The sequence below is a fragment of the Rissa tridactyla genome, chromosome 3 (assembly GCF_028500815.1).
Source record: "Rissa tridactyla isolate bRisTri1 chromosome 3, bRisTri1.patW.cur.20221130, whole genome shotgun sequence".
NCBI classification, from domain to species: Eukaryota; Metazoa; Chordata; class Aves; order Charadriiformes; family Laridae; genus Rissa; species Rissa tridactyla.
Window position 1 is genome coordinate 69,877,901 of NC_071468.1, and position 25,709 is coordinate 69,903,609.

At 38.7% G+C, this 25,709-nt stretch overlaps 1 protein-coding gene across 1 annotated transcript in view; it reads right to left on the reverse strand.

Moving 5' to 3' along the window:
• The window catches only part of NKAIN2 (sodium/potassium transporting ATPase interacting 2), a 565,330-nt gene that overhangs the window by 501,876 nt on the left and 37,745 nt on the right, over positions 1-25,709 (reverse strand). The gene's annotated exons all lie outside the window — the stretch shown is intronic.

The following is a 25,709-nucleotide window of genomic DNA, read 5'->3' on the forward strand; positions in this document are numbered from 1 at the left end:
TTGTCTCCATTTATTAATATCACTACTATTGAAGCTGTATCTGTCTATATTTATTAAACTGAAAAAGCCCAGAGATATAAAATTTCTAGTACAAGAAGTCTTATCTCTCTAATTCGTTTTCTGGACTTGTTTCTTGGTGTACAGTATTTACTCCTCTGCATCTCAGATTCTCTACTTGAGTTGTTACGTGTTCTCTTAATCTTTCTGACAAATGAAAATATTGTACCAATACCTGAGGCAGAGTTTTCTGATAAAGTCAGTCTAATGTGTCATTTAAGATGAACATAGGACAGATTCATTCCAGAGCAATGAAGTTTGCAAATCTAGCAAGAGTGCTACACAGTATCTTTATAAAGAAAAGGACAATTTTTTAAAGCCAGCTTTTGATGCTCAAAACTCCAGAAAAAAACCCTAGAATTTTGTTTCTGATTTTTCTGATTGAAAAATCCAGTCTTTGATTTAAAATAACATTTGGGGGATGGTGAGGGAATTAATCTATCTATAATAATGCAAAAGTACACCAAACTGAAATGATAATATAGAATTATTTCATTTTATTTAAAACCAAGAACAGTTTAATTTATTGAAAAGAGTAAAAATTTTGACTTTTTATCATGATTGGGACACCATTATTTTTAATGTACTTTTGTTTTATAGAAAGCCAAGTAATTGTTTTTCACTAAGATCCTTCTGTAACTTCAGAATCCCTGAAGGGGTCCCCACACCACTTCCTGAATCCTTTTGCATACTACATCTTTGGAGGACAGACCATGACCAGCCCTCAAAATTACCCATGGCTCCACCTTATCAAACTCCTCTGTTCTCAGAAGACAGTAAAGGCAAGACAGTCTCCTTTAGTTTCATGCTTTATTGTTTTCAATACTTAATAATATATCTTTCTTTCCTATCATGATTACATGTCCCTAATATCTACTTCAACCCATAGTGGAATATACATGCTGGGAAAAATAAAAGAAAAAGAAAAAAAAAAGATTTAAAAAAAAAAAACAAACAAAAGCAAACAAAAATGAACATCAACCTCAAGGAAGTTTACAGAAAATTCTCAAAATAACCCTAGAAAGAAAGTGGGTTTAGATACAAGGCTTGAATGTGGTCAGAGAGCAGGGCAGTAAGTAGATATGTCAGCACTGGCTTTCAAGAAGCTTAGTATGCATGTGATAGAGATTGGACAAGTTGTTTATTGTTTGAGTGCTTGTCTTTGTGTTCAGTCCTAAGAAAACATCCCTGGCAACACGACAGTCCAACATGAACTACTAGTACTATCATTTTAGAGGTATCAGTTACTGCCATTTCAATGAACTTCTAGGTATCACACTGGAATTTCAATATCCTTTTGTGTTTGTGCACGCATGTAGGGTAGGTATAATTATACGATAGGAATGGACCAACTGTAACGCAGCCTGCGGTCAGGAAATCCCCCCCAGAAAAAAAATTCAAGGATCTCTGACAGACACTTCTTTCTTTTGGTCACAGCTTACTTGAAAGAGGTTACAAACTGAGGATAGCCTGCACTATTTTTTCCTCCTTGAAAAGGCTAAAGCTGAATATATTCTTGTACAACTTTGTATCAAAAACACACTTTCAAAAAAGGTACCTAAATGAAAGGGATTCCTTTCCATCAAGGAGGACTATGGCTATGTAGGATCCGGTGATCTAAAAATTTCTCAATAAAATGAGAGCATGATCCTAGAGTCTGGATTCTTTTTTCTTCTTTAATTGTAAGGCTATTTATTTTTCTATACAGACTGTAAGAGCCACCAAACCAGATGTCAGCCTCACACGTAGATGTATATATCTGTACTCTTGGGGTCACCGCAACATATCATGTGCTTAGCTCAGTTATTCCGCAGAACCCATCTGCTTCTGCCTTGACCTGTTCTAGACTAAAAGTGACCAGAGCCTGGGATGCAAGACCCATGTGGACAGCACACGCTGGAAGGCTCCATTACCTTAGGAATGAGATTCATTTATGGATTCCTCGCTTTTCAGATGACAAGGCCCTGTAGTTAGTCCTGGTGACACCAATCTTTTTGTCTTCAATGCACAGCAGAAGGACAGTTACTTTCCCAACCAAAGGATTTCTAATAAAACTTACAGTTTTTCTCCCCACTAAATAAGATTTTTTATTTAGTGATCACTAGGAAACTGCTGAGAATCCAGGCACGTGATCTTCGTAATCTAAAGCACGAAGTGAATATGGGTTTGCCAGTTTTCTACACTTCATAGTCACTGTTTTAAGCTGTGACTTAAAACAGTGCTACCTATGTTTTTCCCCCTAAAAATTATAATTAAGGAGATCCCATAGTTCACTTTATCCCCTCAGATAGCTGCAACAAGGCTCTTGTACCAGAAGCAGTACGTTTACTCTTTTGTTTACAGCATTTTCTTTTCAGAACGAGGCCTAAAGCCCAGCTTTATATATATAATAAACGCATAAAGTGGTGGAAAAAAGTATGTAGGTCACCGAGAATATGCAAGATCTCCACAAAATCATGTTAGGAATTTCCACACACACCCTTTTCTGTTTTGTTTTGTTTTTTTAAACAGGCCGTTCATCTAAGTAAGACTACTTGAACAGAGGCTGTGGAAGCAGCAAAACTGGTCTCAAGAATCCATCAATTTAGCTGGAGTGCACAGTCTCTTCCTAATGAATCAAAGAGAAAAAAAAAATCTTTAAGTGATCCACATTTTCTTAACTTTGAATATTGTAACACTGCATTTGTTCGAGCTACGCTTGAGGCAAGGGCAAGGATATTCTTTGCAACACCCTGATCGGGATCAGCTCCTAAGAGCTGTCAAAGATCACGTTAGGTGTTTACTTCTCCTTTCTCTGAGAGATCTCATTGATCGCATTTTCACCAGACACTATAACAGCCATAGGATGTGTTGCAGGCTGATGAGTTCCTGCCACGTGCCTCTTCACGTTTCTCTGGCACTGTTCTGATAGAGTGAAATAAAATCTGGCTCTGCTGGTCCCACATCCACATCGTAAAATTCATCCAATTTCTGATTTCTTTGCCCTGGCAGATGTACTCAAACACAGAAGAGACCATGACCTTTCCATTTCATTCTTCCGCGCTGCCATGTAGTAGCCAAGCTGTCCTATCCATTAGAGCATTTAAGTGTGTACTTAAAGTTATATACATGCTTTGCTGAGTCCTAGGCTGTATAATTATGGAAAGAATCAACAATTGCTTAGAGTACGGCTGTATTTTCGATAAATGTCAAAGGCATTTCCAACCCTGGATGGGTGCTTTTTAATGTGTCAAATAAATTTAAAATAAATACACACTGTTAGGATCTACTAAAAATCAAATACATTTGTCTTCAACTAGAGGAGTTACTCCCATAAAATCAACATTCCAGTCCTTTCACTTGTCCTCAGAAAGTGAAGTTCTTCATCTGTGTAAACTTAAAAAATTAGAATAGGAACAGTTCTTATGTAAATCATATCTTAATTTCTATCTTCTCTCCTCACATTCTTAGTCCATGGAGGTAACACAAAATACATCATTAAATGGGCACTAAGTGCCATAGAAGACAGTGAAGGAGCTCTGCTTCACAAAGTAATTAGTAACCTTTTTCACCTATTAACTATTGCTACAGGGGAAAAAAACCCAAGCCCCAAAACTCCGCCCTGAAACAAACCCAAAAAACCTCCAAAACGAATAAAACATGTAACACCTAAATGAATTAGTGACGGGATTTTATTTCCACTTCAAAAGAAAAAAAAATGCAGTATGATTTGGTTCTTTTAAGCCCTTAAATGCACTCTATATGTAGCCACTATGGTCAATTTTGCACTGCAGATTTGCTGACCTAGTGGAAATTTATGCTTTTAGACTCAAATATCTTCCATTTCCATATTTTCATTTTTCCAGCCAAGGATGCTGCATTACACAGAACATGCAAAGTGTCTCATTGCTTTCAACAACAGTTCAAAACTCAGAGGAACGAAACTGTCAGTTACACTCATCCATTGGTGTTAAGATGTCATATTGTGGCTATCCGTTTCTTGCCTTTTAGGAGACAGAAGCACTTAGCAACATAATCCTCATTAGATTCATAATCAGAATTTTTTCTAGCATAAACACTGTGTTATTTCTGCAGTTCAAAAAATTATTCCAGTAAACAAACACTTTCAAATTTTTTTAATTATATCTGACTTCCAGAGGATGTCAAATGAATCAATACATTTAAGAAGTATGCAAAAGTGCTGAAAGTCCTATAGGCAAAAATCATTAATAATGAGAGAAGCTAGCTTATATAAATTATGGGTATTTTTCAAATATTTAATAGAAATAGCCTTCAGGCAAAAATAATCTCATGTTATTCCATAGAGAGTACTTAAACTAGAGGTAGGGCTCATTAGGTGACAACTAAAAATAATTTTTTTCTTAAAGTGATATTTCATTATGCTTAGTCACAGTAATATATTATGCCTGTAACTCTACTTTCAAAGAAACTTCTTGAAAAGGAAAAATGTGCAATATTAGCACATTAATAAAGGTCATTCACTTCACCATAAATTTAGGGAACCAAGAGAAGTCTTACCTTCCTTTACATGTACACCGCAACTGGAATTAATGACAACTATGGAGAAATACATAGACTAAACTGTCTTTAGTTTATTCAAGAGAACAATATTACATCATTTTAAAAGTACCAGAAACCAGGGGCTTAAGAAATCTTAGCAGGTGCTGGGAAAGTGAAATAGATTTAACTCTGCTGGGAAAGCTCATTGATGAAAAAAGTCTCAAGAGTTTCCCAGTAAAACTTTCAAACCTTCTTGCAGTAGAGAGTCAAATGCTGCAGAGCAACTAAACTAAGATTAAGCACTTATCAAGGGGTATTTCCCCCTGATGAGAGCAGAGAAGTGGCCTGCAGCTGAGGTAGGCTCAGTAACTGAGCAGACTTTCAAGTACACAAAAGAGCGAGACAACACTACGTATGCAGAGGAGTTACTTCAAGGGCTGGGCTGCCCCTGAAGCACACCGAACAACAAGGAGGGTACCTCAATCCGGTATAAAAGCCACGAGGTAACCAGAAGTCAAGCTCCTGTATCAGCCCAAAATGTATCAGGCTCTTACCTACCAGGGCAATCAGCTGCAGGCTGGTGCTGGTTCATTAGAAACTGACGGGAGCTGGGGAACCAGCTGTAAAACCAGGCATAATCTTTACATGCACTGAGAAGAACTGAGTGTCTGATTTTTACTCATTTCTGGTCATTTTGTGGAGCCATCTCATTAGCGACTCATACCTCAATCACAGTAAAAGAAAAACTCCAAAAGAAACAATTTTCTTCAACCCTTCAGTAAGAGCTTGGGAGGAGCCTACCTCCTGCTGAAAACCGGTGAATGACAGTTTTGCCTTCGTGCTTCGATATAACTCCCATTAGACAAACTGACTCAGGTGAAAAAAAAAAAAGGAACAAGGGTAATAATAGTCATCCAACAATCTAAATCCAGGTGCACCAGCTTGGAAATTAAAAGCTGTTGCTTATCATGTCATCAGCAATGACAAGGCTATTTGCACCACAAACAGGAAGGTGGTGTGTTGGTGGGTAAACAGAAGGAAGCTAATCAGAGGCAGTCACTCTTGACTTACCTCAGTGCTCTTCTCAGTTGTAGCTTTTGGTCTTTCAACTTTATTTCTATTGCTATATGTTAGAAAGTGCTTGTTTTCCCTCCTGAACGTAGCAACACATGCAGCAAATGGATCTGGATGATCCAGAGGAAACAACCACTGTAGGGCTGCACAGTGACTGAGGGCATGGACATCATATGGCTGAGGATGCTTAAAACCAGCCCGTAATCCAATGTAGAAAGAATAACCTGTGCAATCAATTTGAGATAATTAGCAGTATCAGAAGCAGAGAAGTTCCGTTAAGACTTTCCCTTTTACCAGAGAATGCTCCAGAATCACTTAGAAATGGTATGTGGTACACTAATGGACTGATTACCACTTGTGGTTTTGGGTTTTTAGTGAGTAGTTGTAATATATCCTTCCTGTAGCAACTTGATCACAAGTTGCTACAAACTTTGAAAAACAAATAGAAGTCTATCTTCAAATCATGGTAACTGTACATTTAAGAAAATGTGAAAGAAGTTATTTCAGTTCTGCAGAGCACTCTGACTGGCAAAAGATAAAAACATGGTGTACAAATGTTTTCAGAAGAGTGTCTATATGCTAGGGCATGCCACAGTTATTTCTTTCCCTTTAAAACGAGCATCCATTGCCTCCCCCACCAAAGTTTTTGTATCAATTTCAGAAAGACCATATAAATTTTCAGAATTCAGATTTGAAGAGATTCTAAAACCTGGCGGTTTCATACGTCTCCAAAAAAAATTTGTTCATTATGACAGAAGAAAGTTATTTCCAGGAAGGTTTGGAGACTGTTTTCTGGAAGGCACATTGAATTGCTAACTAATTGCATTCACACTATTTGCTATATCATCAATGGGAAGCATTTTATGGCTGGATGCAGCTAGATTAAAATCAATTAAAAAGATGAGTTTGTTTTATCATGTATTTTTATTTAGTCTGACAGCTGCTTCCTGAATGGCACAGAAGAGTGCCTATGAGCCAGTTAGATCCCCTCTGAATAAACCAATTGTTATATTCTTTAGCTCTTTTATAGGTGATGCATTTCATAAAAGAGGTAAAGAGAGAGTTCAAATTCTGCCTGTTGTCATGCGTGAAGTCCTCGGCCAAAGCTGAGCAATCTGTACTGTCTGTACTGCCACACAGCACATTAAATGCAAAGATCTAGGGCTAAAGCAAAGGAATAAGTAAACATTGGTAAAAATTACATAGGTACGAGTATGAAGGTATCACTGGAAAGCTGAAAAGAGGTTGAAAAAAGAAAGCAATAGATAACTGTAAGGAAGAGTAGGAAATACTGGAGGAAAGCTGACATTGTCTTTAGCCTTTTTCCTCTAACATTCTCCTTTTGCTCATTTTCCTGCAACTGCTGTACCTTTTGAGCCCTTTGAGATAAATGATACTTTACAGTATCATAATGATACTTACACAGATTCCTTGTGTGTCCTGTAAAGTAAATAAACATTTAATCGACTTCAAATTTGTCACAAAGCATTAACATTGCTTTTATGATTAGGGTTGCACTTCAAAACTCTTTTAGTAACTGAGACGATGAAACACAGCAGCACCGACACTGATTCTCCTCACCAAACAAGAAATACTTCAGCATGGCATGAAGCTTCACCCCAACCCATGTCATGCAGAGCTTGCCAATATGCTTATGCTGGATTTCTTTGCTATGAAGAAATTCTTAGGTTTTTGTTCCCCAGTTTTTCTGTTGAACTCTCAGTTCTGGTTGAGCTTGCTACTGACACCAACATTACAATGTTGGCAAGACAGGGAAGATGAATTGCAAAGTGTTCCTACAGTAGATAAACAACAAGGGAATTGCAGAATTCCCTAAGCTTGCACAGAGATCTTCTATATCAACTCCTTTTAAATACAAATGAAGTTGACAAGATTGGTTCTGTGGTTGTCAATTAAATTTTTGGTTCTGGTGGCTGCCTACTGAAATCCCCTGTAGAACATGCCAGTCTCTTGACAAGCAATCCAGAGGTTAAAGTATGAAAATCTTGTAAAACTCTGTGGCTTTCTATGTTTTTGCTCAGTTATTGCTTTGGGGGTTTGGGGTTTCTTTTGTGTTTTTTTTTTGTTTGTTTGTTTTTTTCCTTTTTTTGGGTGGGAGGGTGACACTAGTGAGATTCTTACTTTTTTGGAGTTGCAGGTAAGGGCATTCTTCTAGTTGGTTTCTGGCAGTATTAAAAGTATATTCTGCATGGGAAAAGGCGAAGAACTAACTCCAGTATGAAAGAAGTGGGAAAACTTCCGTTGGTTAATGCTAGAAGGGCAATCATCTTCCAGTACACGTGGAACAGCAAACACAATGATGACTTCTCAAAACATAAAGAAACAAAAGTTTCATTGTCTATATAACTAAGCAATGTGGTATAGAATTACCGCAAGAAAAGAGATATGGAATGCTGAAAAATTTGTCATTGTAAAACTTTGGTGCTGCTATTACTGTATTTTAATGCTTCTTTGCTTATTTATTTATAGAAAGCAGCTGTGAAAATGCACTATCCATTTATCAATACGCAAATTGTTTTATGAGTTCCGAGTAAAAGAACATTTTAACAGGGCCTGTTGCGATAGGACAAGGGCTTCAAACTAAAAGATGGAAGTTTTAGACTAGATAGAAGGAAGAAATTTTTTAACAATGAGGGTGGTGAAACACTGGAACAGGTTGCCCAGAATAGTGGTAGATGGACCATTCTGTGAAACATTCCAGGTCAGGTTGGATGGGGCTCTGAGCAACCTGCTCTAGTTGAAGATGTCCCTGCTCATTGCAGGGGGGTTGGGCTAGATGACCTTTAAAGGTCCCTTCCAACCCAAACTATTCTATGACTCTATAATTCTGTGATCTTATCATTCTAACATTCTAACATCTTAAGGTTAATCACTGAAGAAAACAGCAAGCCCCGATTTCTTAGGGTCTAGCAATTTTAACTGTCGGAATACCTCAGGAAAGGAAAGGTACTGTGACTTTCATACTTTTCATACCTCTAACCTTTTAAAAAATATGTACAAGTGTACATCAAGCTGCTTAATTTCTTCCTCAATATAGACTTCGTCTTTATAAAGCAGCTTTAGTACCTCTATCCATAGCTGATAAATTGTAACCTTCTCTTTATTAATTAAAAAATATTCCTTTTAAAACTGGAGGTCATCACATGAACAAAACTTCTTTTGAGTGCAAAACCATTTCATAAAGCTTTGTCAGTTAACACTCTAAACTGAAAGAATAAAAGAACTACAGACAAACTCTCTTCCAGAATCTTTTATTAAAGGGTCATTAATAAGTGAGATATGCCATTGTGACTGCACTGACTGTTTTTGTCTTTCCTTTTTATTGTGTGGGTTTCCAGCCTATGAAGGCTCCCTACATCTCTTTTGAATCTAACCAACTGACCCAACAGCTAATGCACATTAAGTTTTGAGGTCTTCCTTTACCCTTTCCTTTCAGTTCTCTCACCTCAGGAACATGTTCTTACAGTAATATGTGCAGCTCTTACGAGTCAAGAACATAATTTGTTAAAGACTGCTTCCAGAGCCCAGAGCTTAATCTTACATTTTTAAGGACGAGTTCAAATGGGGGACGTGCCTAACCTCCAGCTAAGAAAGTGCTTTTCAATTCCTGGTTGAATGGTTTTTAGTATTTTTTTAACAAACGTTCCTGCAGTTTGGTTGCATGCGTCAGCTCTTCTGAGAAGCTTCAGCGACAAATTATGAACTTGGAAGTAAGGATCAAGAGTACAGTCATTCTGCCTAAATTAGGCATTGACGGGTTAGCTAAGACTACCTATGCTCTAGACTAGGATTTGCAATAATCAATGGAGAGAAATAGGCACCTCTGAAGTGTGCTTCATTTCACTGTGAGGATGTGAGATACCTGCCTTCACTTGATGTAGCTGTTTCTCTCCGTTGGGTAAAAGGAGGGAGTGGGTCACTTAGGGTGAGATGACTAGCTTTTAGCATTTACTGGGCGAAAAGAATCTCAGCTTAGATGTCTGAAAAGGAGGCAAATGTGACACCAGCTGATAGGAGTATGTTCCAGGAAAACTGGAATCTAAAATACGAGCTTCTTTCTCAATGCAGTTTCACGCTACTAGGGGTGAGAGCTTGAAACAAAAAATATGTTGATTACAGAAATGAATTTATATCTTGTAACTGTGCAGATCAAGTTGACCTTTTTAAACATCAAAGAACTACTGAACAAAAATCCCTAACGCCATTTGTTCCATTGGCACGTCTAAGTCTGCTATGCATGAGCTCCACATTGAACAATCCTTCCTAAGCCGTAATTCAGTGGTTTCTCTTGCCAGTTAGCTCTCTTGCCAGCTAGCTCTCTTCCATGAATTTGCCATTAGCTCTACTCCAAAAGTGCTATGGCATGGTACAAATGTATTACTAAGTCTTCTAAAAGACAGTAATAAATAAAATAACAGCAATTAATTGAAATTTGGGATCCAAACACTGAAAAAGGCAATGATTACTTTTGGCATGATCCCATAGTGTGCTGCAAATCTAACATTTGGTAAAGACACCGATCTACTGAAAAATAGGCAAGAGCTAGAATATTTCTCCAGCAGATTTTGAACGTCAGAGAAAATAAAAACAATGTGAAACAAATAGGGACACAGTATATCACAATTGAGAAGACAAGTCAAAATCATGAATGCTCATTTTCAAGTAGAATTAATCTCTCTTCTTTGTATTTGCAGGAAACTGCATAATCCAAGAGGAAGAGCTTTTCAGAAGAAAAGTTTCATAAAGGTGTAATTTCATGGATGTCATTAGAGCCACAAAAATCTACAGCTGTTAAGAACAAACCTATTACTTTAAGGTCCACAATTGAGATTTTGTTCTTCTTGTAATCCTTTTGAACTTCCTTTCAATCAATGTTCAGTAACCTGTACTGAAATACTAGTAATTTAACAATGCTGAAAGGCTTTCAGACTTGCACCTGGTCAGACATCTCCCCTCCTTCCCTTTAGAAATCCACAAATTATGCAAAATCACCTTGTTAGTATAAAGCAACGCACATTCAGCTGAAGTTCTGGCACAATATAGGGGTACAGCTCAGCTACAGTTTTAGCATAAGAAATCCTTCCAAAATTATAAAAGGTAAAATTTTGACAGGAACTGACAGAAATTGGTACTTAAGGTTGTAGGATGATTTGAACTGCCTGCACCGTGTTCCATATTCATTAGTTTATTTGACACAAGATAGCAGACTCAGTCCAAAACCCAATTAAGAAAATGCCACAAGAAAAATCCCACCCCTTCAACTCTGTACCATCACAACAGGCCCAGCGAAAATGCCCAAGATGAAACAGATCTCTGAAAAGAACTGTTCTTCATGATTAAGGAGTGCTCCTTGAGACAGAAGGCGAGCATGCTGACAGAGTAATGCTAGGGCAAGAAAGTAGATGCTCAAGTCGTATCTCTTCTGCAACAGGGACACGCAGCCTGAAAGGCTATTCTTCTATGAGAGCTAAATTCAGTAACAGCAATAATATAAGAATACAGAGAGAGTCTGCTTCAGAGTACTAAATCAAGCTAAAAAATAAAATAACAACACACTCCCTCACTTTAGTTGGAAAGTCTTTCAGGGAAAGAAATGGTAAAATAATATTTTCAAAGCCAGATCTAATGTGAAACAGAATCCGACAGATCTGATATGATACATCAAGGCAAAGTAGAAATTGAATGCAGTTTCTTTGAAAAGTGATGAAAATCTACAGTAGTTTTTAGTACTGGTGGTGTGATCCTCAAAGGTATCACCACCAGCTACTGAGCAATTCTGATCTTATTCCACTCCCTTGTCCCAGCTCTCAGATATGCAATTTTTGCAACAGAGCAAAGAGCTGAGACGAGATGAGCGTTGAATCACCAACACTTTGTACTCCAGCACTCTGACACAGGCTGAGACTCAGCAGCAAAAGTCAAAGGGGGTTCGGGCTGCTCTGCCTGAAGCTGTGCTTCCTGCGGTCCTCCTCGACAACCGACCTCTCCTTGTCAGAGTCTGCAAAAATGGTGCGCAGTACAGCTCTAGATTTGTTCTCTCTTTAATTGCCTCCCCTTCCACAAGTTCAGTCTTTGATGGATCTCACCCTTTAGAGGCTGTAAGCAGACTCACACAGTCCTGCGGTCTCTGCTCTGGCTGTAGGCTACTCCTTGCACACTGGGGTTGTTTCTGTGACCGCCAGGTTACTTCATGCTAGTTGGGCAACCTAAAGAGACCTTAACGTAACTGAGTCAGGCTTCTTGCTACTGGCCTTCAGCAGAAGTAGATTTACTCAGTCCTTTGTCCCTCAGCTCCCCAAAGCAGCACATTAGCCATCGTACATGTTCCCACCGAACTTTTTGTGAATTGTCATGGAAACTGGGACAGTCTGTACTGTGATGGCCTTCAGCTGGCAGGACATGAATGAGAGATCACAGGACCTAAATGGGAGGAAACCTCTATCTTGCATGACGCAGACTGATCAGATTAACTCTGAGAAGTTTGCTACCCCATTTGATACTTTCGAATGTCACAGAGGATCATTTGAGAGGGTAATTCTAGCAGCCTCATCTATAGTCTTGACATGCCTTTCTGTTATGGCTTTTCCTATTCCTGCTCACATCCTTTGAGGATGTGGGACACAGCATCTACCAAAGGTAAAACGGATAAAGTTAGGACATTTTCAAAAAGCAACAACAAGGACTGTCCTTACAGGCCTGGTAATTGCAGGGAACTATAACGTGGAAGATCTGAATTTAGATCTTGGGAAAGGGCATCTTGCCTCTACCTGAGATAATGTCTCTTAATCTTTGAAAAGAACAACATGAATACTATTCTACTTTACAACAAAAATAAAGGCACAGCACTGCTCTTTTTAAAAAAAACTATCCATCAGCAGTACTGCGAATAATATGAATGCAGTTGGTTAATAATTTATTGAGCTTTCAGAAAGAAATCTGAAAACCTCCTACTAATAACCTTCTGATCTCAAGTTTTTGGTAAGAGAGACGTTGTACCAACTACCCTGCTGCTTGCCACCGTTAATTCAAAGAGATTTAGTACCTGTGCTCACCTGGGGGAAACTCTAGTTTCAATCTGAAACTCGCAGCAAATCAATATAATCTGCATTACAATACATGGTCTGATTCAAGTGACAGGATACTTTTTAATGATCTCCCACTGTGTATCACTTTTATGTTTTATTGTTGAAATGTTATTTCAGTACCAGTAATTTCACCTGGAAAAAAAGACTGCTTTTGTTTCTGCCAGTGTCAGATGCTTTATTTTAGCGTTGCCTAAGTTATGTAACATTTTCATTCCGCTCCGCCTTCACCACAGAGATAAAGGCAAGGATTTATGTTAAATTATGCCAATAACTTCAGAAAATATGCATTAAAAAAAAAACAAAACAAAACAAAACACAAAAAAAAAAACAACCCACAGGAAATACTCACAGAGATGACAATGTTTCTACCACGTTTCTACCTTTTCTACCTACATACTTCTCTCTGCCCTTTGGAGGTAACAGAGAAAAGGAAAGCCTACTGACCAAGAAGCATCCTCTTCTATTTCTTTCAGCAAAGTAGCAATCCTCTTCCAGACAACTTTATTGTATGGTACTAATGTCTGATATTATTCTTTGAAACCTTCTCAAAACTGCTCCCTGACTACATAATATTTCTAATCCATCCTCACAGGAGAGGAAAAAAATAAAAATTAGAGTGAGGTAAACACAACAATGTAGTAAGTTGCCTGCATTTCCTGATTTTTGTTTTATAGTCTGTATTTGCTCAGGTTACTATAAAACATCATCTTCTTGCATTTGAAGAGAAGAATATATTCAACAAGGTGGCTGAAAGTCACTAGTAATTAGGACATCAAGGTTTTGCGTGCACTTTAATTTATTCATCTCAAACTTTAAGAAATTTGGGCAAAAATTATTTCTTTCTCTCAGAGAATGAGAAACAGCCATACAGGGCAGTAAATGATACGGCCAAGGTGATCCACAAGGTCCGTGGTACAGCCTGACTTAGAATGCAAGATTCTTGAGTCTCGGTTCTAGCCTACAGTAGAAATGTTAAGGATATTAATAAAAGACAAATGAGAAAAAAGTTTATAATGTCTTAAAGGAGGGGAAAGCAATAGTGCCTATAGTTCCTTGACAATATTGTGATAGAGCCCTGCAATCTTTCTCCTTACAAATAATGCGTCTATAATAACGATGGGGAATTATAACATACACAGAAAAAGAAAACAGTAGTAAGAATCCAGAGAAGAAACTGAAAATACTTATGAGATTGACAAATAAACTAAAAGAATATTTTATATGTGTCCAAGCGGGATATTCAGAAATCCAGACACAACTATCAGAGGTGTAATCTCTAAGAACAAATCCTTCTGCATAAGACTCCATTAAGTGTAGTGTGACTGGAACCAGGACTAAATGCCTCCGTCTATAGCAGCATCTAGTGAAGACTAATAGCAGCGCATTTCCTGAGCAAAACAATTAGCGCTGAGGACCTGACGCCTACACATTTGAGAGGGTTGTACTTTCAACGAGCCCTAATCGTGTCCCAAGGCCTGAGTTTGCTTTCGTAAGAAAAGCATGTGAAGTTTGTTCCTGGCAGTCCTGGTTTAGATTGATCCAAATGGGATCCAGTTAAAATCCTCATTATGAACCACAGCCCTAAAGCTGGGAATGAACAAGAGATTAATTTCAAAGCACCCTCTTGATGCAAACCTAAACACTATTAAAAATGCATTCAATATACCTTGAAGAAAAAAATGAGTACACGGGCTAAGTACACTAACTAGTTCTGACAAAGGATGCTTAATAAGGAATAAGAACATGAAATGAGGCAAAGGAAAAGGCTAGATATCAGGATATAGTAGAACTTAGAAGGGAAAATCATTAGGCCACAGTGTACCTGAAGGTAGATATTTTCCATCCATTGTCTGTGAACTCCTTGATATTGGAGCATTTTACATAACATGACAAAAAAAATTGAAGCAATGTCTGAGAATGAAAAGGAAAAAAATTCCAAACCCTTTGAAAGACTGGTAAATCCCTGTCTCAAATGAAATTCTTGATTCATCTGCAACAATCATAACTCACTTGGTGATTGACCGTGACAGAATAACTGTGTTGCTAGAGAGTTAAACTAGAGTGGCTGACTTGTTACCAAATAACATATTTCATGAATATCTATGATTCTAAAAGAAATCATTTCGGAATCAAAGAATGAAACCTTTACAGAGTCCTGGGGGAAGACAGCATGAGTGGCTGGTGATCCTGATTTTTTTCAATGACCATGCTTATTTCAGTCCTATTTTCTGCTGGCTGATCAGAAAGATATATAGATCAGGAAAGCGCTCGTCTCTGAATTTCTCCTTTTCTGCCTTTCATAAGCAAATCATTTTTCCATTTTAGTTTCCACAAGGGTGCTAATGGAAACCCATTTGGGGCTAAACAAATGATTAAGTCTAATGGTTTGCTAATGCATATTACGAGCAAAATTTTACGAAAGTCAAACTCTCAAATTCACATATCCACAAACAGGTGGAAGTAGATGTGGAAAGAACATTAACAGTAGAGGCTGATTTCTGTGCATGAATCTAAGTGAAGTTACTGCACTTATATATGGGGAAGAAAAGGAAGAGGTACTGACAGCTGGAAAAACAGTCAAACAGGGCATGGCAAAAACGTAGCTTTGTTACACACTTATAATGCTGTACTGCTGTGGAGTGGCTTCCATTTCTAAATCTGCATTTATCTACTTGCAGTGTAATGCTGACCAAAAAATTAGTTACACCCTGTTGTAAGTATTAGAAAACTGTGAGACAATCTCAGGTGTCTGCATGGAGCTAGAGATATTCTGCTGATTTGTCTTGGAAGCCAGAATATATGGTTCCTATTTGCTTCACTTCAGTAGGATGAAAGCTAAAGAATCTGTAGGGATTCAAGTGCAGTATTTTGCAGAGAAAACATGAACGCACAGGCAGCTCTGGGAGGTTTCAGTTTAACCAGCTCTGCTTGGTAGCCGAAGTTCTGTTTAAATCACTGCTGAAAAAGATTGCCAAAAATTAAAAGAAGGGACATTTATGGAAAGGCCATAAGACAGTATTTTTCACAGTAGCTTTTAAAAGATACCTATTGCTTTGTCACTGAAAAACTATATTTATTGCAAAATAATCTCTCTGGATTAAGCACAAAGATGTTTAATTCTCATCGCTTGCCCATTTTGAAGCAGTAATTAACCAAGAAACATAATTGAGACCCTGTGTTGATATCATTGACAGAATAATTGAACAAAAAAACTAAGCTACTTTAAAAACAAGCTTTACTCCAAAACTGGAAAAAATAATGAGCATTTCTGCACCATTTTTTCCTGATTTCCTGATGGGAAGTTAGCAGGCACAGTTACTGAATACACAGAAGCCCTTTAACACTTTGGGTTTATGCTTAATACGTTATGCCCATTTAGTCAGTTCCTACTGAAATACCAACTGGAAACCATTTTTTTCTTAAACATTAACAAAATTCCCAGTGAAAAGTCCACACAGTAAAGTTTTCAATCCGGCAAAGGTGTGTTGCAACTTTTTCATCTGTTTCAACAATATGTCTTAAAATATATACATCACAAAACTGTGAAGAATATGTGTTCTTTGGCACATGCATGCAATATCCTTTGAACCATTCTGTGTTAGCACATCTTAACTTTATCTCTGTTATCTCTTTCTTCACTGCTGTGTTTAGAGAACATGATGAGAGACGTTAAAAAGATGAGATTTCTATTATTCCTTCCTGCATGACATCCTTGTCTCTAAATTGGAGAGACATGGATTTGATGGATGGACCTCTCAGTGAATAAGGAATTGGCTGGATGGCTGGACTCAAAGAATTGTGGTCAACAGCTGGATGTCCAAGTGGCGATCAGTGATGAGTAGCGTTCCTCAGGGGTTGGTACTGGGATCAATACTATTTAACATTTTTGACAGTGACATGGACCGCAGGAGGAGTGCACCCGCAGCAAGTTTGCCAACAACACCAAGCTGTGTGGAGTGGTCGACACGCTGGAGGGTAGGGATGCCATCCAGAGAGACCTGGACAAGCTTGAGAAGTGAGCCTGTGCAAACCTCATGAAATTCAACAAGGTTAAGTGCAAGGTCCTGCACGTGTATTGGGGCAATTGTAAGCACAAATACAGGCTGGGCAGAGAATGGCTTGAGAGGAGCTCTGAGGAGAAGGACTTGGGGGTGCTGGTGGATGAGAAGCTCAACATGAGCCAGCAATGTGCACTTGCAGCCCAGAAAGCCAACAGCATCCTGAGATGCATCAAAAGCAGCAGGTTGAGGAGGCCAGCAGGTCGAGGGAGGTGATTCTACGCCTCTACTCCACTCTTGTGACACCCCACCTGGAGTACTGCGTCCAGCTCTGGGGCCCCCAACATCAAAAGGACATGGATCTGTTGACCAGGAAGGAGTCCAGGGAGCGATAGCACAAAGGGTAACAGATTTAAATTATGAAAGAGGGGAGTTTCAGATTAGATATTAGGATGAAATTCTTTACTCCGTATATGGTGAAACACTGGAACGGGTTGCCCAGAGAAGTTGTGGATGCCCCATCCCTGCAAGTGTTCAAGGCCAGGCTGGACGGGGCTTTGAGTAACCTGGGCTAGTGGGAGATGTCCCTACCCATGGCAGGAGGGTTGGAACAAGATGATCTTTAAAGTCATAAAAAACATAAAATAGGTTTTATGTTATTAAGGTTTAGGAGGGTTATATTTAATTTATTGAGCTCTCAAAAATAAAATCTATTCTAAGCAATTACTTCAAATATGTGAAGAGAAAAGGAAATGCAGTCTTAATCAATAACATTGCTGGTTTAGTGTTCTTTGTGTGGATCACAGATTTGCCCCTTTTTTAAACCCTTGGGAGTATAAAAGCACTCTGCAAATGCAGTAGGGTACTATCTCTTAACAGAAGGACCACTCTTTTTTGGGAACAAGAAGCAACTCACTATATTTGTCAAATCCACTTTTCTTGTCTTCATAAGGTGAGAAGTTTCACTGTCTTGTTTTCCTACTGCAAATGCCTTCATAGCTTGTTTATTATTTAATGTCTCATTCTGGTTGTAGTATTTCCCAAAAAAACAACATTTATTCCCTCTCATGCTTAGAGCAATGCACAAATGCTAGCTAGGGTTTATCCAGAATAAACAAAAATCCCTACATCGTGAGCTAGAAAGGCAAGCCTTCGTTTACTTAGGTACAACTGTTCTAAGTATACGCCATATAACCTCTTCACTGCAATAGTCTATTAAGATATGTTGCACAGTTCCTGAACATATCCTGCATTTATTTTAAAGGGTTTTTTTTAAATAACTATTAGAGTATAATCTTTCCTTCCATTCAGGAAAAATTCTCTTTCCGAGTTACACAAATTGTTATGAGATTTTTATTAAACTCCTTGCATAATATATATGATACCTCATTAGCTCATTTTAGCTTTGAGTAATAGAGCAGTTTAAAGTGTTTGCTCCTAGTTTGCTTTTAACAGAGCAGCATTTTCTTATAGAATATTCAATATCAGTAATAAGGTACAGACTTCGTCCCAGCTGTGTCTTCTATAATAGTTGTCAGCTGTTTGGACATATAATCCTATGCTTTCTTCAGAAGTCCATATTTGTTCCAGAGAGATTGTTTTCTTACAGATCCCTTCGCCTTCTGACCCAGAGTCTGCTGCAGTAGTGCCCATCTGACCTTCTTGGTGAGGTCGGTGCCATAATGCCCACAGCAGCATTAAGCTCAGCAATCACCAAATGTGATCTTATATGGCTCAAGAATTTCACCCGACTCACCATTCAAGTAGTCTAACCAGCACTTTGTTCTCTGTCTACTGGTTTTGAGACAATGTTTCTTGGCAGGATAAAATTATTTTACCTTATTCCTCCTGTGATTTGACACAAATGCCAAAGCCAATCATTTATTTTTCAAACCCAGGCCTAATTACAGAGATGGAGAGTTGAGGAAGAGGGCGAAACACTTCTATGACTACTGGCAGCTTGTTTATACTAAAGGATTTTAAAATATAATACTTTACTTTGAACAGAAAATACCTAATGACTGGTACAATAACCTTCCTAAAGCAGAAGATGGTGTTTCCAGACACTAGGCACACTAACATCTTTTGGATACAATGGATAAACTGCAGCTTATTAAAGAAGAGCTTGGGTCAGGTTAATTGAACCTTTCTGTTATGTTTTATGTCACGTAAGGAGCTGAAGTCTTGGAGTTGGGTTTTTTCCTTTCCCTGTAGGTAAATGTTTTTATTGTCAAATTCTGAAACATTTGAAAGGATCAGAGATCTATGAAGTGACGGGAATATAAACTTTAAAACTGAAGAACAGAATGGAAATCTTCATCTTCCACGGGAATCATACCATGCCTTGTTTTCATTTTAGTTAGATTCCTGAGATTCGTGATTTCTGTGACAGAAATACAAGAAAAGGAACAAAAAAAAAATACAAAAAGAGAAAGCTGTTGATTTCTTCATAGATTCTATTGTAGATATTTTGGAGCGAAGATAGGGAAAACAGAAAAGATGAAACTGAATAAAGGGTCTTAAAGAAATACATTCTGGCATGATCGACCACCTGTTTCTCACAGGAGCCGCCCAGTTCCTTCCCTAGCTGTCGTGTGCATATGATAATCTGCACCTCTGCCAACCTCGAGACTAAGAACCCAACTTAAAACTTACAGAATAGTGTTTCCATCTGCTCCTGTTTAGATCATCTAGCTATCTAACTTACGCTGGATTCTCTGCCGGAGGTGAAATCAAGTCATGCATAGAATCACTACAAAGTCTATGAGTCACGCAAGTCCTACCTGAAATAGAGTAAGGACCAACGTAATTTCAGCTTAATGAGAGGAATTTTGGTAAGAAAATGCAGATCAGAATGCACATTAGTGGTAAACCTATGTGACTAATTATAATGGTTCCACTTCTATGCATTGCTAGTGAAAGATCAAGTCCATACCATTTAATATCTCTCCTGTTTTCACAAAGCACTTAAAAAAATAGATTTAAAAAAAAATGAACAAAAAAACACTGACGCTGCATCAGAATGTTTACAAATTTTTCAGGTGCTAAAACCTGAAGGTAGGGTTTTGTGTGCTGCTCAGCAACATTGCACAGGTTTTTATGTCTAAAGTTCACTCTTCTGCAACCCCTTCCCACTCCAAGCTTGGGAGTTCCCTGACAAGCTTGTGAAAATATACCAATAAATAAAGCAGCCTTGTCAAATGTTCCCATGCCCCAATACTCCTTATGTAGAACTGAACCGACACCTTCCTGAGCCAGGATGTGACAACCATTCTAGATACATTGCTCAAAACCAAATTGCTGTTCCCCTGTCAAATTGAGTGATGATACCATCACTTTTTCTTCTTCTTTTTTTAATCGTTTTCTTTCCTTCGGTACGGTTTACAACTCCTTCCAGCCTCATACAATCTCAAAACATAGTTAACAAATGTATGCCCCTTCAAGAGCATAACAACAGCGTTGGTGGAGATCCTGTGCTGTCCTCACGTTCCAGGTGGCACAGGAGAAGGGAAGGACTGATGAAATCTCTACAGCCTCTTCAACTGGCGAGTTTCATGTACAGCTTTGGGACCACTCTGCCATACACCAGCTGGCAAATACAGACTGGGGAGAGAAGCAGAGCTTTACTCCCACAAAAATATCAGGGTTTCAAAATCTTTTCACGTTCAGCACTGGAACTAAAACAAAATCTTAAAACAAGCTAAGGCAACAATACTGAACGGCAAATAGCCTTCAGATCTGAACACCTTCTTGAGACCTGGGAGACCAAGTTTTAAATTAAGCATAGCAGAGACACTAACCTGAGTTTTATCTCTACGGAGGTGTTTCAACACCAGCTATCCCAGGAAGACGTATTTGGGTAAGACAGCGTGGGTGCTCATATGTTTCACTTTCCAAATTTCAACCAAACTGGAATTCTGATAAAGCACTGTCTTTCTGAAAAAACATTCTGACAGAAAATGTCTGTGCAAATTTATTGCTGGTAGTCCCAAACCACAACTTACTGCCTAGTCAGTGCTGCTGGGCACATTGCAGGAAATTCACAACTGACTTGGGTGATACTGTATCCTAGATCTTTCTGCCATCAGAGCTAAAATGTCCCAGAGGATCTGGACCACTAAATTAAACTCAGAGCGAAAAAGCACTGTAAGAACCCACTGGCAACCAATCTACTTTTAAATAAACTGAGACACATAACTGCCGGTCTGGATGGTGTTCATTCAGATAGGCTGGTTTCTAAAAGAAACACCAAACATTTTGCAAATCTCTATTTTTCATTCCTAGCATAATACTCAGACAAGGGAATAACTCTTTCTACAGTGTCTTCATCACTATTTTTTTCCCCAAGTGCAGCAAACTGCATTGTTAGTTTTGCAGCTGATCATGAGACCCATTAATACTATTAATGGTAGTTCCAAAATGCCTTCCAAATGTGATGGGAAGCCCAATTCTTTCTCTTTTTGAGCCAATCCATACTGTATGTCCTTCCCCTCAAGACTCTTATGGTACCTGAAGAGGCCGTTTAACATTTTTTGTTATTTACTGGGGACTGGGTTTAATGCTACTATTCTGTGAACAGGTTCAGATTACTTTGTCTTGGGTTTTTAGTAAGTTCATAAAAATGCCAGTATGCGCTGATGAAAATTATACCCCAGAGGAAATGATGGCTTGATATAATTAGCTTCTTGGCAACCGTGGGCAAGTCACAGGCTTGTAAGTCATGAACAGAGAAAAACATATCTGATGTATGGCTGGAGATCAGTAGTGTGCTGCCGTTTTCAAAATCAGTAGGCCTGGAAAGGCAAGAATGCTTCAGAGAAAGGATAAAGTAGTGCTCAGTAGTGCTTAAGGTAAAATAAGAATAAACACAAACAACTTTGTATAAGGAAGTCCACAAGTTTGGGCATAAGGCAGAAATGGACACAATCGCCACAGTGAATCTCTGTGCATTCGCACAGGGAAGAAAAGCTCTCCAGATTTCATCTGAATAAAATGTACTGACTGCATGAGTTGAGTTGAGATGATGAATCTCAACTCTCTGTGAACTGATGGACCTTCCCCAACTACTTCCTCCAATCCATCCTCCACTCGTCTCCAGCAGGAGGGGAGGGAATGAAGGAGAACAGGGTGGAGGAAGGAGGGAGTACGAACCGGAAGAGGGAATCTCAATACATGCGCCCAGCATACACGACACTGACCATTTGGCATGCTTAATGACAGCCTTTCTCCCCACCACATCAGTCTGTCTGACTGAATCACTCTCAAAAAGTGCAGCTCTACCAACATACCTTCAGCGTTTCCCTGTGGTCCCCTGTGGCCTAAGATGACCACCCCTCCTGAGGAGAGCTCCAGCCATGGCTCTCCTTCAGGTGCTTCCCAATGTCTTGGCACTTTCCAGGCCACCAGCATTTCCTGATGGCTATACCTGCCCCATGACACTGACTACTTTATTACGAAGTGCACTGCAGAGGTTGCTTCACCTGTCTACACCTGGAGGTTGAGATATTAAAGATTTTACATCTAAGAGAATTCTTCTCCCTCTGTGAAAAATACCCCTTAGTAAAATCATAGAATCATACAATTATTTAGGTTGGAAAAGACCTTTAAGACCATTGAGTCCAACCGTTAACCTAACACCATCAAACCCACCACTAAACCATATCCCTAAATGCCGCATCTACATGTCTTTAAATACCTCCAGCAATGGTGACTCAATCCCTTCCCTGGGCAGCCTGTTCCAATGCTTGACAATCTTTTGGTGAAGAAATTTTTCCTGTTATCCAATTTAAACCTCCCCTAGTGCAACTTGACACCATTTCCTCTTGTCCTATCACTTGTTACTTGGAAGAAGAGACCAATTCCCACCTCGCTGCAGCCTCCTTTCAGGTAGTTGTAGAGAGCGATAAGGTCTCCCCTCAGCCTCCTTTTCTCCAGGCTGAACAACCCCAGCTCCCTCAGCCAGTCCTCAGATGACTTTTTCTCTAGACCCTGCACAAGCACAAAACTTCATAGCTGAAGAATTCAGAGATCGTTTAGGTGTTTATTTATACTGCAAACAAGAGTATGTTGAAACTAGGCACAGCCTGAGGACTTTGAATTTGATCTTCCTGTACATATTATTTTTTGTTATATTTTTAATAGGGAATCCCCAAACAGCAGTTCTCAACACTGATTGATTTAAGTGATATTGGAAATACAACTCTACCTCTTTTATTGGAGCTGCTTACAAAACAAAAGGGGATTAACAGAGTTGGGAGATGGGGAACAGAGTATGATTTTATCCATGCAGCTGAAAGAAGAATCAGTGTGGGAATAAACAACAGATTAGCAAAATGTTAGTTGCTAGGATGAAAGGCTTTCCATACACTTTCTACTGATGTGCGTTCTAGTGAGAGGCATTTTGAAATGTTGCTTACATTGACATGGTAGGCTTTATACTGAACACACAATGATTTTCTTTGTTTGCCTTAGAAACAGCAACAGTATTAACTTCCAAAAGTTGCTGTACACAAGATTATGGAGATTTCTGAGCAATACGTTCAATAAACAATGCACTGAAATCAACGCACAAGGGCTGTCATAGGTAACACAGTCATGGTGAAATGTGTATCACCCAACTTCAAACTTCTATAAAAAAATTAGTTATATCTAAATTAGAAACTCTATGCTGCCTTTGTGGAAACAAATAGGCTTATCCTGTGGACAATCCATCTCAACCTAAGACAGATGCCTGAACTGGACAGACACTTCCAGAGGACAACACTCTTTTTTCCTCCTCTACTGCAGTTGTAAGTAGTTTTATGTTGATGGGTCATCTTTAAATTCATTGCCCCATTTCACATACCACTTCCTAGGGAAAGGGAGATTTTGGGCTATCTCAGTCCTATCCAGAAGATCTTTGTAACAGGGCTCTGCAGAATGAGGACATCATCTTGAAGGGCATGAAATTGTCTACCCACCTGTCCCTATTAATATAGACTTAGAAGGCTGATGATTAAAATGTCGTTGTTTTTAACTTTCACTTTCAATCCTAGCAATTTTCAGCTCAAGGGGAGAAAAACAAGCTGAGTAACAGAGGAGTTGCCTTCATTTATCTCTTTTCTTTACATTTTACTTGCATATACGATTGTAATACATATTTTAAAAGAGTGCAATTCTGAAAAGCTCTAGACTGCAAGGGCCTCTCTTATCAGCGCAATAGTTTCAATACAAGGTAAAAGCAGTGCAACCTGTACGTTGATTTGATGTTTATGGAAAAGCCAATTGAAGGGCCATGAAGACAGAGAACGTTATTCATCTTTACCAAGTTAAAGCCAATTAGTGCCACTAGTAACAAACTACAAAATGGATTAGCAACCAATCAGATATTCACAATGTTGCCCTTTAATAAACTCTTCTGTGAATGACTGATAGGAAATGTTTTTATGTTGGTACATCTAATGGCCCTTTTGTATACAGTAGAACATCAACAAATTAGTCAGCTAACAAAACATCATTACACTACATCATAAAAACAAAATGAAAGACATACATAAAATCTGACAGTGTTGCTATTCCTAATTTATGGTGCTGTGTCTAACTTTGACATGCACGTTGGCATTACAGCAAACTCTCCATTCACAATACACTCATCTCAAATATCTTAACAGATTGCTGCAATTTAAGAACTCTTATCTTAATTAAATTCTCTAACTTGAATGATAGTATTCATATTTAGGAACAGTTATTCTTCAAACTCATCTATTCCTCATTTGTGAGCAACTTTATGAAATTAAGGTATTTACAATGCAGTTATTGAAATGACCCGTTTCTTTTCCCTTGCAAAAAGATTTGTTTTGAGATGGAGTTTGTTTTGCTTTGAGGCAATTCGTAGTCACAAGCTCTTATGAAAGAAGAAAAGAACAATACCCTCTTCTCAGTCATCAGAATACGCGCTGCTTTTTAGCTCATTACTCTTGTCAAACTCAGAATTCGTGTCACTTTTACTCTTCAGACATAATTTCTCGGGCATCTGGATGTAGCTAATTATATATCAGAGAAGTTAAATGAAATTATGAAAATGGAAGCTTTGATCTTCTGTTCCCACATTGCTCAGGAACACTACTGAGGTCTTCACAACACTGTGCATTTTCTCCCCCTTTTGCTGCAGGAATAGCTTCTTTAAACTAACATATATTTGCTGCCAGCTCTTAGAACACAGAAACAACCACACTGTGATTTCTGAGGAACTAACAAGGCGTTTCATTCCTCCTACCCTTGTCTCCATACCACCTGCGGGATGCTCTTCTTCCCTGCCACAGACTGACAGCTAGATTCACCCTTCAGTTTGGCAAGCGCTTCAAACTTGGTCCTTCTCCCTAACACCCTGCTTCTTCTGTCTATCTCCACAGCACTTCTCGCCCCCATTAATGCAGAAAATTGTTCCTGCCTTCTCCCTGTTCACCTCTGGCCTGGAGAAAAACTTATTTAGGTTCATTATGGGCACGGCCCCAAAAGCTCAGTGGTCTGAATGTCAGGCACCTCAGTGACCAGCTCCAGGACTGAAATTGTGAAGATGAACAGGAGGAAAACACTGTTGACTAATACCAGAAACAACAGGCAAAAGAGATACACTCTCAATACCATTCCAGGCCTTCCTGATCCCCAGCTTGGCAAATTTCCCATACCAGCACTTGACAGCCGAACAGCATCAGATTCCTAAAGATTAAAATTGGTTTGTTCGTGTCCCAAACGTTAAATCATGTCAACATTTTATTTTATGAAGTTCTATATTCAGTCAGCCACTATTTAGCTGAAAAAATGTCGATCTGGGTCACAGAGCCTAAAAATAAAAGTCACAAGATACCTAACAAAATCCTAAGCCCCATCTCCCTAAATCAGGACGGGTTTCTGTTCTTCAAAACAACATTTGAAGTCTCCCATAGCGTGGAACAACTGCTTTTTCTATTAGGAGAAGATCATTTTACTATTCTGT